We start from the raw sequence: 16,761 nt of genomic DNA, 5'->3' as shown, positions 1-16,761 counted from the left end.
GAGGGACCAAAAAAGGGAACTTACACAATGAGGCAGAGGGCATAACTGAAATATTAATGAATAATTCGCATTTATCTTTACCAAGAAAGAAGATGCTATCCAGCAATTCAAATACTAGAACTGTTTAAAATTGAAAAGATGTTGGTATTGGAGAGCTTATTTGTACTTAAAGTTAATTAGGGGCAGACAAGATGCACCCACAGATACTGTGAAAAGGGAAAATGGAAATTAAGGAGGAATTGGTCATAATTTTTCATCTTCCTGAGATAGGACTGGAGAATTGTAAACATTACACCCTTGTTCAAAAAAAAGGTGTAAAAATAGCCTAGCAACCATAGGCCAGTTAGTTTAACTTTGGTGCTGGGGTAATTAATAGGACAATAATTCAGAACAAAATGAATGGTCACGGATAACTGCAGGTTAATTCAAGAAAGCCAGCCTGAATTTCTTAAGAGAAAGTTTATTTATTAGTGTCACAAGTAGGTTTACATTAACACTGCAATGAAGTTACTGTGAAAATCCCCTAGTCGCCGCTTGTTCGGGTACACTGAGGGAGAATTTAGCATGACCAATGCACCTAACCAGCACGTCTTTCGGGCTGTGGGAGGAAACCGGAGCACCTGGACGAAACTCATGCAAACATGGGGAGAACGTGCAGATTTCGGACAGACAGTGACCCAAGTCAGGAATCAAACCCAGGTCTTTGACGTTGTGAAGCAGCGTTGCTAACCACTATGCCACCGTTCCGCTCTATTATTGCTGAAGCTTTTGAAGATGTGACAGTTGATGAGGGTATTTCTTTGATGTGGTATACATGGCATTCCAAAAGATATGTGATACAATGCCGCACAACAGACTTGAAGGCAATGGAATCAAAGGGAAAGTACTTACAAGATTATAAAATCGGCTGAGTGACAGGACACAGATTAGTGGTCAATGGATATTTTTGGGCTGGAGGGAGTTTTATAGTGGAGTTTCCCAGGGGTCAGTGCTGAAGCCCTTGCTTTTCTTGATAGATCTATATATATATTAATGACAAAGACATTGGTGTACAGGACACAATTTTAAAAATTAAAAGTGATACAAATCTTGCAAGCATTGTGAACTATGAGGAGGATAGCTTAAAACTTCAAAAGGATAGACAAGTTGGTAGAATGGGTGAACAAGTGGCAGTTGAAACAATGCAGAGAAGTGTCAGTGATTCATATTGGTCAGAAGAACTCAAAAGAGACAACATAAAATAAAAGCCTTTAAGATGCCCCTGACATACTGACCTTGCTTGGTCTGTCGCAGTAGCATCTTGTCACTCAAAGAAGCTGAGAAACCTCAGGAAGATACTTTCAAACATGTAACATTTATTTGTCTTGAGCTTCCAGTGGAAATTTTGGGACATCTACTTCAATTCATTAACCTTCTCTTGTGCTATATTTGGTTACTAGTGTTTGAAGTCTTTTCTGGTGCCTCATTCCAGCTCTGGCAATGAGTTTCCTAAACTCATTGTAAGGGCACACTGGACAGAATTCATGGATCACCTGCTAACTCCCCAAAAAAAAATCAGATGACCAAGAGCCACCACCTGCAATACTGTACAAGTAGAAACAGAAGCCTTTATTCCCTCCAAGGAGATTTCACCCCACAATGGAAACTTTTTGATGCAAGGACTACAATTTGATTCATTCACAGCAAGGCACTTTGAGATGCCCTAAGGTTATCAGAGCTGCAAGATTCTTTCTTTCTTTCTTTCTTTCTTTCTTTCTTTTGGATGAGATTTCAAACTGAGTTTCAAAAGCATGACAAATCCTGGATAACCCCACTGGCAATATCCTGTAGTTTACATTGACCAAAAACTTTAAACTAGACCGGCCATATAGATATTGTGACAAGAGCAGGAGAAAGGATGGGAATTCTGCAGTGTGTAACTCATCTCCTCCATCCCCAAAGCCTGTCTATCATCTACAATGCACAAGTGTGATGGAATACTATTCACTTTCCCTCAAATGGATACTGAGGATTTCATGCTGTTCATAGAGCCCCTACAGTGCAGAAGTAGGCCATTCAGCCCATTAAGCCTGCACCAACAACAATCCCATCAAAGCCCTAACCCTGTAATCCCACAATTCCCTCTAACCTACTCATCCCGGGACACCAAGGGTGAATGTAGCATGGCCATACATCTTTGGACTGTGGGAGGAAACCGGAGCACCTTGAGCAAACCCACGCAGACATGGGGAGAATGTGCAATCTCCACTCAGACAGTGGCCCAAACTGAGAATGCTGGTGTTGTGGGACAGCAGTGTTAACCACTGTGCCACCCATCTTATTTGAAAAAGCAGGGGACTTCTCCCTAGCCTCACGACAAACATCATAACAACAGCCCAGGTAACCCTGCAAAGTCCTCCTTACTGCCATCTGGAGTGAGGACATGTACAAATGAGTGGAATTTCAGGGATGATGTTGGAGTGACAACCCTTGACAAAAGGCAACATTTAATCGAGTGTGGTGCCAAGAAGCCCTTGCAAAACTGCAATAATGTGGATCAGAGGAAAAACTACCCATTGGTTAGAGTTAAACCAACTGATCATCTCAACTCCAAGATATTGCTGTAGGAGATCCTCAGGGTAGTATCTCAGGCCTGTCTTTAGCTGCTTCATTAATGTATCACAGACGTGTAATTAAGATGTGTAGATTTTTAAGGGTAATTGTTTGTAAAGGACGTGTTGCTTGAGAAAAACATATTTTAAAGACAAGAGGTGTATGGACAGACAATCTAGCACCTTTCTATCTTAATTTCAAAACCTTATCAAGCTGCCTATCTCAAGAAGGATCACAAAATAACTTATTGAATGAGGGTTTCATAAATGTAGATCAGATTCTTTCACTTGTTCATCTTCCTTCAGGACAATTGATAAAGATTTCAATGAAAAGCTAAAAAAGAACCTCAGGTGAATGGCCAATATCTACAATGGAAGCATAAATTGTCAGTCTAGGAGCAGAAGTCATTGAGCTTCGTTCTATGTGAAAAGGCTAGAAGCTGCCTGAAGGAGAGAACCAAAATCCCACCTACTGTGGAAGCTGGAAATCTGAAATAAAACAGAAAATACTGCAAAAACTCAGCGGTTTATGGCAGCATCTACAGAGAGAAATAAATGTTTTGAGTTTATGTAACTCTTGTTCAGAGCTAAAGAGAGATAGAAATGTGATTGGTTTAATATAGTTGAAGAGGTGGTGAATCAGAAGAGGTGGTCAGGGATAGCTGGAAGCTCAGGAGGATCAGAGTCAGCATTCTCTAAAAGCAAAACATAAAAACAAGTTATAGACTCGCCAGGTGAGAGGGAGGGAATTCAAAAAAAAATCAAAATTGAGTTCACCAACTACAGAACACGAGCTCCATCCTTTATTTTGTTAAGTCCAAAGGGCTGTAAAGTGCCTAATAGGAGGATGTTGTTCCACCAGTTTGTGTTTGGCTTCACTGGAACATTGCAGCAGGCCAAGAACGGATATGTGAGCATGAGAACAAGATGGTGAGTTAACAGGAAGAGAAAGGAACGTCAGAGTCGTGCCGGCAGACTGAGTGAACATATTCTGTAAAACAGTCACCCAGCCTACAATTACTCTCCCCAATTCAAGAAGATCACGTAGTGAACAGCAAATGCAGTAGACCAAGAGGAAGTGAATCATTGCTTCACCTGGGACAAGTGTTGGGGCCATTCAAGATAAAGTAGCCCACCAGCTTGGCACCCCATCCACCACACCATCATTAGAACCATACAGAACAGAAGAGGCCCTTCAGTTTGCACCAATGTGCAAGAAACATCTGAAACCTCCATCATACCTACTAGTTTTTTCAGAGAGGAATCTCCCACACTCACACTGCAGAGTGCCTTAGCTGGTATATGATAAAGCTGAGGGAGGAGCCTATTCTTGCTGGAAAGGCCAGCAGCATAGCACTGATTGGACCACTGTGCATGTGCCGATCTGTCTGTGCATGGGCCAATGTGCCGACTGCTGCTCCCCTCCCCCCCCATCCTTCTCCCCGCTTCCCCCTCTCCCCCCTTCCTCTACAGCCCAGACTCCCCCAGCAGGATGCTGTTCAGGACAATTTAAAAATTAGTGCAGCAGGATGGGAGAATCGCGGCCCACGTGTCAAAGTCTTAGGTACTTTTTAAATGGTGTGAAGCAACCCACCTCCATCGTGCTTCCAGACAGCACATTCCAGATCGTCACCACTTTGTGGGTGAAAAAGCTTTGTCACATTCCCCCGAAACCTGCCCTTCCTGTCGAACCTATGTTCCCTCGTGACTGACCCTTCAGCTAAGAGCAACAGCTGCTCCCTATTCACTCTGTTAGCATCCACTACCCCCACCGCAGTGGCAGCAGTGTGTGCTCTACACAAGGTACACAGCAGCAACCTGCCAAGGCTCCATTGACAGCATCTTCTGATGATGTGACCTTTACCAGTTAGACGAACATGAGCAGCAGGGACATGAGACCGCATCGCATGCAAGCTCCCCTCAAAGTCACAGAACATCCTGATTTGAAACCATGCCACCATTCGCACATTGTTGCGGGATCAAAATCCTGGAACTCCCTCCTTGACAGCATGAACTACAGTGGTTCAAGAAGGTCATTCACCACCACCTTCTCAAGGACAATTAGGGATGTTGGCCAAGCCACTTTTCATGAAAAAATAAATATTCATCTCTTTGCAGTTTGTGGGGTTTTTGTTGTGCTAAAACTGGCTACCATCTGTCTGTATATGCATGTGGGCTGCACGGTGGAACATTGGTTAGCTTGGGTTTCCTCTGGATCCTCCAGTTACCTCCCACAGTCCAAAGATGTGCAGGTTGCATGGATTGGCCATGCTAAATTGCCACTTAGTGTCAGGGGATTAGCAGGGTAGATACATGGGTCTACAGGGATAGGGACTGGGTGGGATTGTGGTGGGTGCAGCCTCGATGGGCAAAATGGCTACCTTTGCACTGTAGTGATTCTATTCTACAACAACAATTACATATTAAAAACACTTAATTGGCTGCGAAGTACTTTGAACATTGGAGGTTGTGAAAGGCACCATATAAATGCAAGTTCTTTCATTCTTTGCTTATGCTGGTTTTTTCTGCTTGCCATTTTTCAATCATTAAGGCTTCTGTATGCTGTTACTCCATCACAAGTTGACAACTGCTGCAGTAAATGAGCCTCATCCTCCTGCTGTCAAAGCAAAACCAATGATATGTAATGTGCTTTTCAGCTATTTCTGAAAGTCTTTAAAAATGTGCACTCTCATTGGAGGCTTCGTGCAATTTACCAAATGTCAATGTATTGAGTAGAAGTGAAATAAGGAGTGTAAATTTTCATTCAATTTTTGCTGTAGTTTATTGATTTCAAATCTATGGCTTTTCTCACTGTAGACCTCTGTAAATATAATTTTGCAGCAAACTACAGTATTTTTTGTGATGATGTGGAATTTCAATTGTGCATCTTGTAGGAAAAATTGAATTGGAACATTTTAAAAAAAGTAGTCTGGTGTCAGTGAGATCATAATTCTCAGATATAAACTAATGTTGCATCAAAATAACAATGGACATTCTTATACTTCAGCTATAGGTCAAAATTAGTATGAAATAGTTGGTAACCTTGAATTATAATCAGGATTTCATAACGTCCCCTGGCTAGCAAAAAAGAGCTTAGCAAGGCAAGCTCATATCTGAAAGATGGTAAAACTTTAACTCGTGCTACTTCGTTTGCATTAAAAAGATTGACGTCCTGAAGTGTTGACCCTTCTGTTTTGTGGATCAGAGAACAAAGAACAAAGAACAAAAACAGCCCGGGAAACAGGCCCTTCGGCCCAACGAGCCCGCCCCGCCATTTTAACATTACCAGTCCCCCCCTCCACCCATGACCCTTATCTATTGTTTTATGGCAATCCATTTTCAGTGTGCTGGGATTTCATAGGCAAGGATTTAAACATATTTCAACACAGGAGTTCAGGTAATCGGCATGATGACTGTATATTTACTATCACAATGTCTATTTCAAGAAACAAGGTGTTTCAAAATAACAAGGAAATAAGACAAAACCAAAAATCAAATACTACATTGAGTACTATCTTTACATTAATTATCTTGCCTATGTATTTAACAGAATAACTAAACTGTGACAAACAAACCAAAATCAAAAGAGATCTTCTTACTCAGTATTCAGAAAGGTAAGGCAAGGCCAGGCCAGGCCAGGCTGGATTCTCAACCACTCCCAGTTCATATTCCAATTCAAGGCCACACACCTAACAAATTCCAAAGCCAGTTAGTCAAACAGATTTTCTTTCAGGTTACTCACCAGATCCTCTTCAGCACATTGGTTACCTCTGCAGACACTAGACAGTCCCAATTCATATTCCTCTTCAGGCATTCATGCAGCCCTGTGCAAGTCCTCAGCTAGAGGCTTGCAACCATGTTCTTTTGGAATGCATCTTCTGAAAAGGCACATGAGTTTGAAGTTGTTGGATCCCCAGTTTCAATGCTAATTCTTCTGAGCCAATATAGTACAACACAGCATTGGGCCAAACTGGGAAGGGATTGTACCTCTATACACTTTTTGACTTGGTCTGAACTGTACAGCAAGTCAATGCACTTTGTTTCCCAGAAGGCATCACACTGAAACAGGAACAGGAAAGGGTAAGTATAAAAAGAGGGGGTTAAACAAAATTATCCTGCAATACAAATTGGGAGAGGCTGAGATTCCAATCCTGATAGGGACTTACCTTTCTGAGGACTAAGAGACCACTTTTGGCTTTGATTTGTTTGCCCTTGTAAATAGCTTAGCTATTCAATTAAATACATAAGCAGATAATTAATATAGAGATAGTTCTTAATGAAGGACTTGATTTTAGGTACACCAACAGTACTGCCAGGAGGGAGTTCCAGGACTTTTGAAGGAATGGTAATATATTTCCAAGTCAGGATGATGAGTGACTTGGCGGGGAGCCTCCTGGTGGTGGTCTTCCCATGTGGTTGCTGCCCTTGTGCATCTAGATGGTAGAAATGGGTTTTAAAGATGCTACCTAAGGAATCTAGATTAAGTGAACGGTATGTCCAAAACTGTGTAGAAGTGCTTTGACATCCAAGCAACAATGTGAAAAGAAATGAGAAACTTGTGGTTTGTCAAAAAGCTGGGGGCAACTCTATGGATTAAAAGTCCATGGGCAGAAGAAACATTCCTCCACATAAACACTATGACTAGTTATTGACGCATGAGTCTATTACTTTTACACAGGAATAGACAGATCATCCCCTGCGCTGGTTCTGTTATTCAGTTGCATCACACGCAATCTGTACCTCAGCCTCATTTAACTTCCTATGATCCATACCTCTTGTTATGTTCATCTAACAAAAATTATTCATATCAGTCTTAAAAGCTTCAGTGAGCCCAATATCCATACTGTTTAAGGAGAGAGAGACAGAGTTCCAGCTTTCCACTACCCTTGGCCTGTTTCCTGATTGCACACTTGAATACCAGGGCTATAGTTAATGGAGGTAACAGAGATTTTGTCTGCTCCTTGTGGAACCACCAAAAGCCCTGCATTTTAGGCTATACACACAAATTAAGTCCCAGTCAGGCACTTAACTGGAAAGCCCCAGACCTTAACAGGAACAAAGGACCCTGATGGGCATAGGTGATGTCTTAGAGAGCTACCGGCCAATCATAGGCCAGGAACCCTCTGTGCTCATCAGTGCTTTCTACTGGTTGCAATTCTTTACATGAAGGTTGTTGTTTTTGAGAAACAAAATTGTTTTGTTGTTCCTTTGAATCTCAAGTTGGAGAAACAGTATGCTGTCTTAATGCCCACAATACAATTAAGTATTTTTAAATTCAGATTGAAGGAATGGCTAAAAGCATTCTGAACTTAGAGTGAGACTCGATCTCATTATTTTTTTTAATCCAATTCGATCAAATCAAATCCAATTCAGAGTCTCAACAAGTTGAGACATTCCTGATCCAAGCTGACAAGACAGGGCTCTCACCTACTGTCTTGGGCTCGATCTACTTGATCCAAGTTGATTGAAATAGGCATAGCTCCTCCTCCAAGGCTTGATCTCATTTGCATCTTAGCCAAAAGGCAGAGATGCTGCTTTTAAAAATTGCTTCAAATGAAGCTAAAATGTAACCTGGTGACTTCAACCAAGCACAGCATGCCAATACTACACTTGATCTTAGCTATCTTGAAATCACACTTGATCTCATTAATTGCTTTAATTGATCTGTACCAAAAGAAAACCTTTATTTTCTGTTACTATGATAGGAAGCATTCTTAACTGTTGATCTTAATAGCTTTAGTGTGGGGCTTGGGATCAAATATGCTGACAAGAGAATGTGACTTTATGTATTACTATTCTGTATCTAAAAGAAATGTATTACTTATTTGTAATGGAATGCAAATAACTGGGACCAGGGAAGTCAGGTACAGGGCTGTATCTCTGTTTACCTTCCATGAAACAAGGGAAAGGGATGCATGTTTGTCTTTAGTCTGGTTAGAGAAGTGGGTGCTACAAGATGATTTACACATTGTAGCCAATGGGAGAGGTAAATTTGGACTCTTTCCAAAAGATGACATGCTGAATAATGAGAAACTGAGGAATAAAAGTTGAGAAATCAGTCTTTGTTGGCACAATGATACCATGACTTCTGGGGAATAACTCTTCTAGACACAGTTCAACATCACTTCAAATGTAAAAAAGACATTCGCTGCGCTGGCAACACAAAGAATTCCGAGGATCTTAAGATGAGAAACTTTTAATTTGTCTTCACTGCTTAAGCATATGTTAAATTTTGCTTAGTAAGTCCTACTTGATTCATAAATGCTAGTTGTTCTTGCCATGTAAGTGAAGCACAACTGAGTGTCAGAAATAAAGAATTTGGACCTTAGGGGGCGCTTATACTGCCTTGTCACATCAGTCGATTCAAAAGTGCGCGAGGCTGCTTTGAATACTCATCAGGAATTTGAATGTTGTAAGTGAGTCCCGGATGCAATCATCCAAGCTCACTTGTCTTTAACTGCTTGCCAGCAAGGTCCTCACTGATGGGGATCACAGATGTCCCCAGCGATGGGGATCTGATGTGATGGTCTTGTTCTTGGGACAGGAGGCTATTGAAGCCCCTGGGTGCACAGTAGCAGGGCTGCTTTGTCGCACTGTCAGCCTGCCATCGTGGTACTGCCATCCTGGCACCCTGATAGTGCCTACTAGGAATCCTGGTGCTATCCACTGGGGGCAGGACCTAAAGGGAGAGGTGGGAGCATGAATGGGATGGGACATGAAGGGGCAGGTCCATGATGGGGACAAGTCCATGACAGGGCATAGCTGCATAGGGGGGGGTATTCTGCATTGGAGGAGGTGGGGATTGGCCAGGGTGGCAATCGGCCCAGGGGAGTTGGCGGTGGTGATTGTCCAGGGGGGCAGTTCAGGTGGAGGCAATGTCCAAGCGGTGAAGGGGGGATGCAGGAGTGACAGACCTCCCAGTGCACTGCATACATGCTGTACCCTGTGCACGGGGAGATCTAGATGCCAGCACAATGACACCCCTAAAGCTCAGCAGCTGGCTTCCCGGCATGAATACGCTCTGCCCCTCCCCTTGCTGGCAAGAATCACAATTGGGATTGTTTTCCTAAGTGCTTTACAATTGTGTCTGGGAGCTTCCCAAAATAATGGGCACGATCCTCTTCCATTTCCATACTCGTTCAGCACTTAGAATTTTTTGGTATCATTAACCCCTTTGAGTTTTTTTTAATGATATGGGTTTTGTACCTCAAAACCCTAAACCTTACACCTCTCTGCTTGGACATCTCTCATTAGTAAAAATTGAATCTGCAGGATCTAAATCATAAAATGTAAGTTGGAATATTTAAATCAATGTAAAATCATTCACAGGAGGTGAACTAACAATGAAAAAGAAAGAGTAAGAGAGAGTTGATGGAAAAAAATACATTTTATAAATTTACGATAACTAAAAATTGAAGGACTTGAGACTCAATAACTGTGCAAGGTGTGCAGATTAGGTGAATTGGCCATGTAAATTGAGCTAGTGGGATTAGCAGGGTAAAAATGTGGGGTTTCGGGGATAGGGTCTGGATGGAATTGTTATTGGTACAGGCTTGATGGGCCAAATGTCCTCCTTCTGCACTGTAGGGATTCCATGGTAAGTAAAATTTCAGTGACAGGGATTGTTTGGTTATAATAAAGAATTATCACACCATTAAAATTTCACATACACTTGAATGCAGCTGCCCTACCTTCATGTGGCAGGTTTCATAGATAAGTTATGGTAACTTCATGATATTCTTTTTCCTAATGTTGGAACAATTGGTGAGGTACCAGTGAAGATTGTGAAGGAGCATTGCAACTCAAACTGCAGCTTCCTGGTTGCTGAGTATAACTGCGCGTGTGCAATTGCCACATTTTACTGCCTGTGTTGAAAGCCTCACCATTCTTTCTATACCAGAATCCAGACTGTTTTTCTCTCCACAGATGCTGCCTAAACTGCTAGTTGTTTTAAGCATTTTCTGTTTTTATTTCTGATTTCCAGCATTGGCAGTATGTCTGGCTTTATTGTAATCATTCAAAGGCCTGCACTAATAATCCAGAAAATTAATAACACTGAAAAATATCAGGGAAAAATTCTGTGGAGGCCATCAGTTGCAAAAATATTGTCAGAAAGAATGCCAAGCAACTCTGCAAAGCAATGATTTACTACCATAGGAAAGGGATAAGATCACAATCCAATATAGATGAGGTGCATTTGGAATGCAGGCAGCTGATTTATTTTATGGAATGAAGTGCTTTGCAGCATAAATGGGTTACAAGGCTCTAAACTCTTCCCTGCAATAACAAAACTGAAATAGCAGAATGTTGCTCATTCCAAATTGCAGAATTTTCTATTTGAATTGGGGAAAAATTGCTTTGCTCATACGAAGGAAAAATAAATAGCTCTCTGCTTGCATTATCTCTGGCGAGTTGATGGAAGCTGGCATGCTAGCTTCATAGAAACCCTGCAGTGCAGAAGGAGGTCATTTGGCCCATCGACTCTGCACTGACCACAATCCCACCCAGGCCCTATTCATATAATCCAACATGTTTACCCTACTAATTCCTTGGCACTAGGGTCAATTTAGCACGGCCCATCAACTTAACCTGCACATCTTTGTAGTGTGGGAGGAAACTGGAGCACCTGGAGGAAACCCATGCAGACACAGGGAGAATGTGCAAACTACACACAGACAGTGATCCAAGGCTGGAATTGACCCGGGTCACTTGCACTGTGAGGTAGCAATGCTAATCATTGAGTCACCATGCCGCCCTTTGTCTCTGAGATCTGCTGTAGCAGCAGTGGATTTTGAGAGTAGAACTAGCTTGAATTTTTAATTACAGTGCACAACTATATTTCTATAATGTCAAACAACATCTCCACCCTCTCCAACTTGTATTTTGCAATCTCACTATACCCCACAATGTCCGAACTCCAGGGCAGCGTACCTGGGGAGTATCCAAAGATTCACTGCAGAAACCCACCCCTTACATCCCCACCCTGCAAACACTGCACATTCCCATATAAGGTTGACCAGCAATTGCCCAGGAAGTGCAAACTTCCTTTGGACAATTCCCCTGTGCGAGAATGCACTGAAAATGTGAGTTATATTGCAAAATTTGAATGGTGTTGACTTCCGTACAGCAATGGTTACCCATAAAATGTTAGCGGGATGAAAAGAACTTCTAGATTCTGGGTAACTATAACACTAAACCTGAATGACCCTGTTGCCCCCACAATGGGATTCCCCCAATCTTCACTATCCACCTGCTGACTATCTCCCCCCCTCAACCTCACCCAATCATCCCTCCCTCCAAAGGGCCCAAACTTCCCCTCGTCAGACTTACCAGACCAACCCTACAGCCTTGCCCCTGAACCCAGGTGATACCCCTTCACCTGACCTGCCGTCCATCTGCCAGTTCGACCCGACGCCAACCACTCTTGGCTTGATCAATACCTCAGCCCCGAATGTACTTTGTTGATCTGACCCAGCCCCCATCCCCTGTCCAACCCAACCCCAGTCAGACCGCCTCCCCTGCTCAGCCTGAGCTAAGCCGACTCTCCCCCAGGCCCAACTCCACCCCTCCCCACACTCTTGACAGGACCCTTCCCCCAGATCCCTAGCCTCAGACCCAACCCTCCCCCTTCCCTGTCTCAGGCCCAAAACAACCCTCACCAATGCCTCCCCACCATGGGCTGACCAGATCTGACCTGACACTACCCCCACAAGCCTGATCTCATCAATACCCCCAAGCCTGACCAGATATCCCCACCCCCTCACCCTAAGCCTGAACTGACCGCCTCACCATGCCAGACCCCATCCCCCCAACCATTCACAACCCAGTCCCCCTCAGGCCTCACCACCCTTTGACCCCCACACGTCCTCCCCAACATTTAGCCGGTGCCATAACAAAGAATGAATAGAATAGAATCCCTACAGTACAGAAAGAGGCCATTTGGCCCATTGAATCTGCACCAACCACAATCCCACCCAGGCCCTACCCCCACATTTACCTACCAATCACTCTAACCTACGCATCTCAGGACACAAAGGGACAATTTTAGCATGGCCAATCAACTTAACCTGCACATCTTTGGACTGTGGGAGGAAATCGGAGCACCCGGAGGAAACCCACGCAGACAAGAGGAGAATGTGCAATCTCCACACAGACAGTGACCCAAGCCAGGAATCGAACCCAGGTCCCTGGAGCTGTGAAGCACCAGTGCTAACCACTGTGCTACCGTGCCGCCCAAAATGGCATGCCTACAAAATGCATGGCCTACTTATCTTCAGCTGGGCTGTCCTTGATTGTAGGTCTCAGAATACCAGTGGATTGGTGTGATCTTGCCTGGGCTGAGTCGGAAAGTCGGGCGAGATTGGAGCAGCTTCATTTTACGATAAGAAACTCGGAGCAGAGAGGTAATCCGACTCAAATGCCACTCCACTATAAATGACAGGACATTGTCGCTTAGATAGGACTTTGTTTGGAGCTTGAATGTCTTTTGTGAGTGATTTGTTTTTAAATCTTGTGCTGTTGGCATGGCTTCATTTGCCTGAAATATTAGATTTATCTTAGAAACACCCACCTGAAATATAAGAATACCATTGATGAGACATTGTTTTTTGCCTACGCCTTGCCTGAGGGAGAGAAAGGAAAAAAGAATATCTGGATTCATCAGTTTTCTTTTAGTATGCAGAGAGTTTCTGAAATGATAATTTTTCTTCCTTTTTTGTCAAACAAGTTCTAAAATGTGACCAAAATTTATTGGCCCTCACTCATTGTTTGTGTGGTGACCACTACCTCAACTCATGTGGTGAATGTGCTCCAGTTCTGTTAGGTAGAGAGTTCCACGGTTTTAACCCTGAGACAATGAGAACGAATGGTAATGTATGTTCATGTCTGCATTTTGTGTGACACAGTGGAAAAATTGCAGGCCAGTGCTTTCCCATTCACCTGCTTCCTACGCTTTCCTAATTGATGCATGTTGTGAGTTGTGGTGGCATTCCCAAAGAAATCTTGGAGATACTGCATTGCATCCTGTGGATAGTGCACACTGGAAGGCCGGAAGTTGGATTTTTAAACTCGTGGATAGGAAGCCAATCAAGGTTGAACAGGGTTACAAATGACTTTACTTAGTGCACTCTGTTTGAGCTCAGATATGTTATGACAACGAATGCAGGGATGCGAAATAGTTTCCGTCATGCCGTTTAACCATAAATCAGGCATTCAAATTGTCATGTAATGCTCTAAATAATATGTAAAGGGTAAATCCAGCTGTGAATTCTGCAAAAATAAGCACTAATGGAGCAAAGAACGGGAATATAAACAGCCATTTCACCAGCAATGCTCTGTGGATAACTGACAACAATGAAATGCATTTTTCTGAGCTGGTAGGAAAGCCCACACAAGGTCCTAAATATCATGGGATCTTACTGCGCACTGGGTGAACATGACACCTCCGACACAGGAAGAATGTGCAGAAGGAAGTGTTCAACTTGAAGACAGATGCTGAGGTAACCCGGGTAGCCAAGGAAGTGAAAAGCATCAGCCACACATAATAGCTTCATCAGAGATCATTGGGGATTTAAATCTACCTTATAACTTGCTTGAACTGGAGCACAAAAGAAAAATAAGTAGGAGATTTCGGAAGCGTTCAGATTGAAATATATAGGCCGGGATTGTCCGGCCTCGCCCACAGCAGGGATTCTCCAGTCCTGCTGCACAGTAGGGATTCTCCAGTCCCGCTGCACATCATTCTCCAGTCATGCTGCAGTGAATGGAGATTTGGCTTTGCGCGAAATTCCCCATTCTTGCTGGCAGCGATAGCGGGGCATGAACGGCAGGAGAATTCCAGCCGTAATGTTGCAGGTGAAAAAAGATTAATGATTGATTTTGAAGAGCTTGGATTTAAAATACAAATGCCCCCAGAATGTTTTTTGAATTTTAACAATTTGAAATGTGGTTGCACAATGTGTTACAAATTGAATGGACCTACCATATATTAAGTTGATCTTTCTCTATACTGTAGCTATGATTGTAACACTATATTCTGCACCCTCTCCTTTCCTTCTCCCTTATGTACTCTATGAACAATAAGCTTTGTTTGTATAGCATACAAGGAACTATACTTTTCATTGTATCCCAATGCACGTGAAAAATCAAATCAAATTTAAAAACTTTCTCATCTCTGATATAAAACATCCTGTTTTTCTTGTAGAATAATGTTTCCTTTAACAGGAGACAACATATGACGGCAGGTGTTGGCATTCCACAGCTAACATTGTTGTCCATGTTGGAAACGTTAGTCTATCAGGTTGTACACGGTTAGCAAGATGTGAGCATTTTTAGGGACGGTGATGCTCCTGTTGTGTCCAATGATAAAATTATATATGCATTGTGACAATAATTTAATATTAATCAAGTTAAAAGAAGTGTTAGTATTCCTCTGCAAACCATACTGTCAGTGCAGTTGGCTTATCATATGTTATAGAATAGAATCATAGAATCCCTAGAGCAGAAGGAGGCCACTCAGACATCGAGTCTGCACTGACAACAATCCAACCGAGGCCCTATCTTTGTAACCCCACATATTTACCCTGATAACCCCTCTAGCTTACACATCCCAGGACACTATGGGGCAATTTAGTATGGCCAATGCATCTAACCCACATATCTTTGGACTGTGGGAGGAAACCAGAGCACCTGGAGGAAATGCATGCAGACACGGGAAGGACTTGCAAACTCCACACAGACAGTGCCCAAGCTAAGAATTGAACCCAGGCTCCTGGAGCTTTCTACAGAAAGACCACCGGGTGAGAAGGAATAAGATGGTCCCATGTGATTGAGATACTTACTCCTGCCTCTGTATACGCAGACTATAATCTTTTGGGGGGGAGGTGGTGGTGGGTGGGTGGTCTTCCTGCACAGCAGCAGATGTGTTGAGGGTGAGTCTGCCTCAGCTCGGCTGGTTCACCCTCCTTTAAGTTTAAGGCCCGCAGGCCTTTATTTATTATGTGAAGTGTCCGTACCATTCCAGGAGAAAGTCTCACCTTTTCGAACAGCCAGCCAGACAGAATCCGGCATCTCTGCAGTACCAGAACCTGGACTCCCAGACAAGCTCTACATTTAGCCAGGGCAGGCTAGCAGGCACTGGCAAGGATGGTGGGTGTGGGTGGGGGAGGTGGTTTGGGGGATGATGTAGATGTGGAGAGGTGGGAAGAACGTTGAACAGCAGTTCGGGGGGGGTGGGGGGGCGATAGATTTTGGGAGGGAAAATTGAGCAGGGCAGGGGACTTTGAATTTGCGCTGGTGGACCCAGAATAGTGACATCCTCCTTAACCAGCAGCCAAAAGGTGAAACTTGCCAGGGCTGCACAATGGACACAACTCTCTACTGTTGCCCATTAAATTTGAACAGGATGGTGAGAGTAGGTGCCCTGGCAGTGGGCACACCACTAATCGCATGGTACCTAATTTTCCTGGCCCACCTGACTGCTGTCCCACCCATGAGTAGGCCATAAAATACAAACAGACAATTCAAGATACACAAAATAGGCACTACTTAAGATGCTGCTTGTATAAATAAGTCTTATCTCACATGTCAAGGAGAAAACAAAACCGAGATTTCAGAAAGCACAGACACTTGCTAAGTGGAGACTTAGCCTGGCCATTGGCCTGTTGACCTTCTTAGTTATTCGAACCCTGTGGAACTAAATTTGATGCAAGTTGGTTTGGTCTGAGCTTTGAACACTGTCACCCGGTGGTGCAAACTGTCATAAACACCAAGCAACATTAATGGCATCTGTACAACAGACCTAAGGCACACAGGTAGGGAGCAGTTGGAGTATTTTTAAGAAGCGGGTTGATGGGTTCTTGATAAGAGAGGGGATTAAGGGTTATGGGGAGATGGCGGGAAAGTGGAACTGAGCCACAACAGATCAGCCATGATCTTATTGAATGGCGGGGCAGGCTCGAAGGGCTAGATGGCCTACTCCTGCTCCTATTTCTTATGTTCTTATGTTCTTATTTGTCTGAAATGTTGTCACTAAGGATGTTGAAATGCTGAGATCCAAAGACCAAAATCCAATTAAGGCCAGCTTTAGCACATTTGGAAATAATTTTGACTGTCATTAGGAAGAGAGCTGTGCAGTGCTTTCGGTTCATTGAGACCAGTGGCCACACCTTCA

Source organism: Carcharhinus amblyrhynchos, chromosome 10 (assembly GCF_965287045.1).
Source record: "Carcharhinus amblyrhynchos chromosome 10, sCarAmb.v2.hapA, whole genome shotgun sequence".
NCBI lineage: Eukaryota > Metazoa > Chordata > Chondrichthyes > Carcharhiniformes > Carcharhinidae > Carcharhinus > Carcharhinus amblyrhynchos.
The sequence above is the reverse complement of the archived record's forward strand: the minus strand, read 5'-3'. Positions refer to the sequence as shown.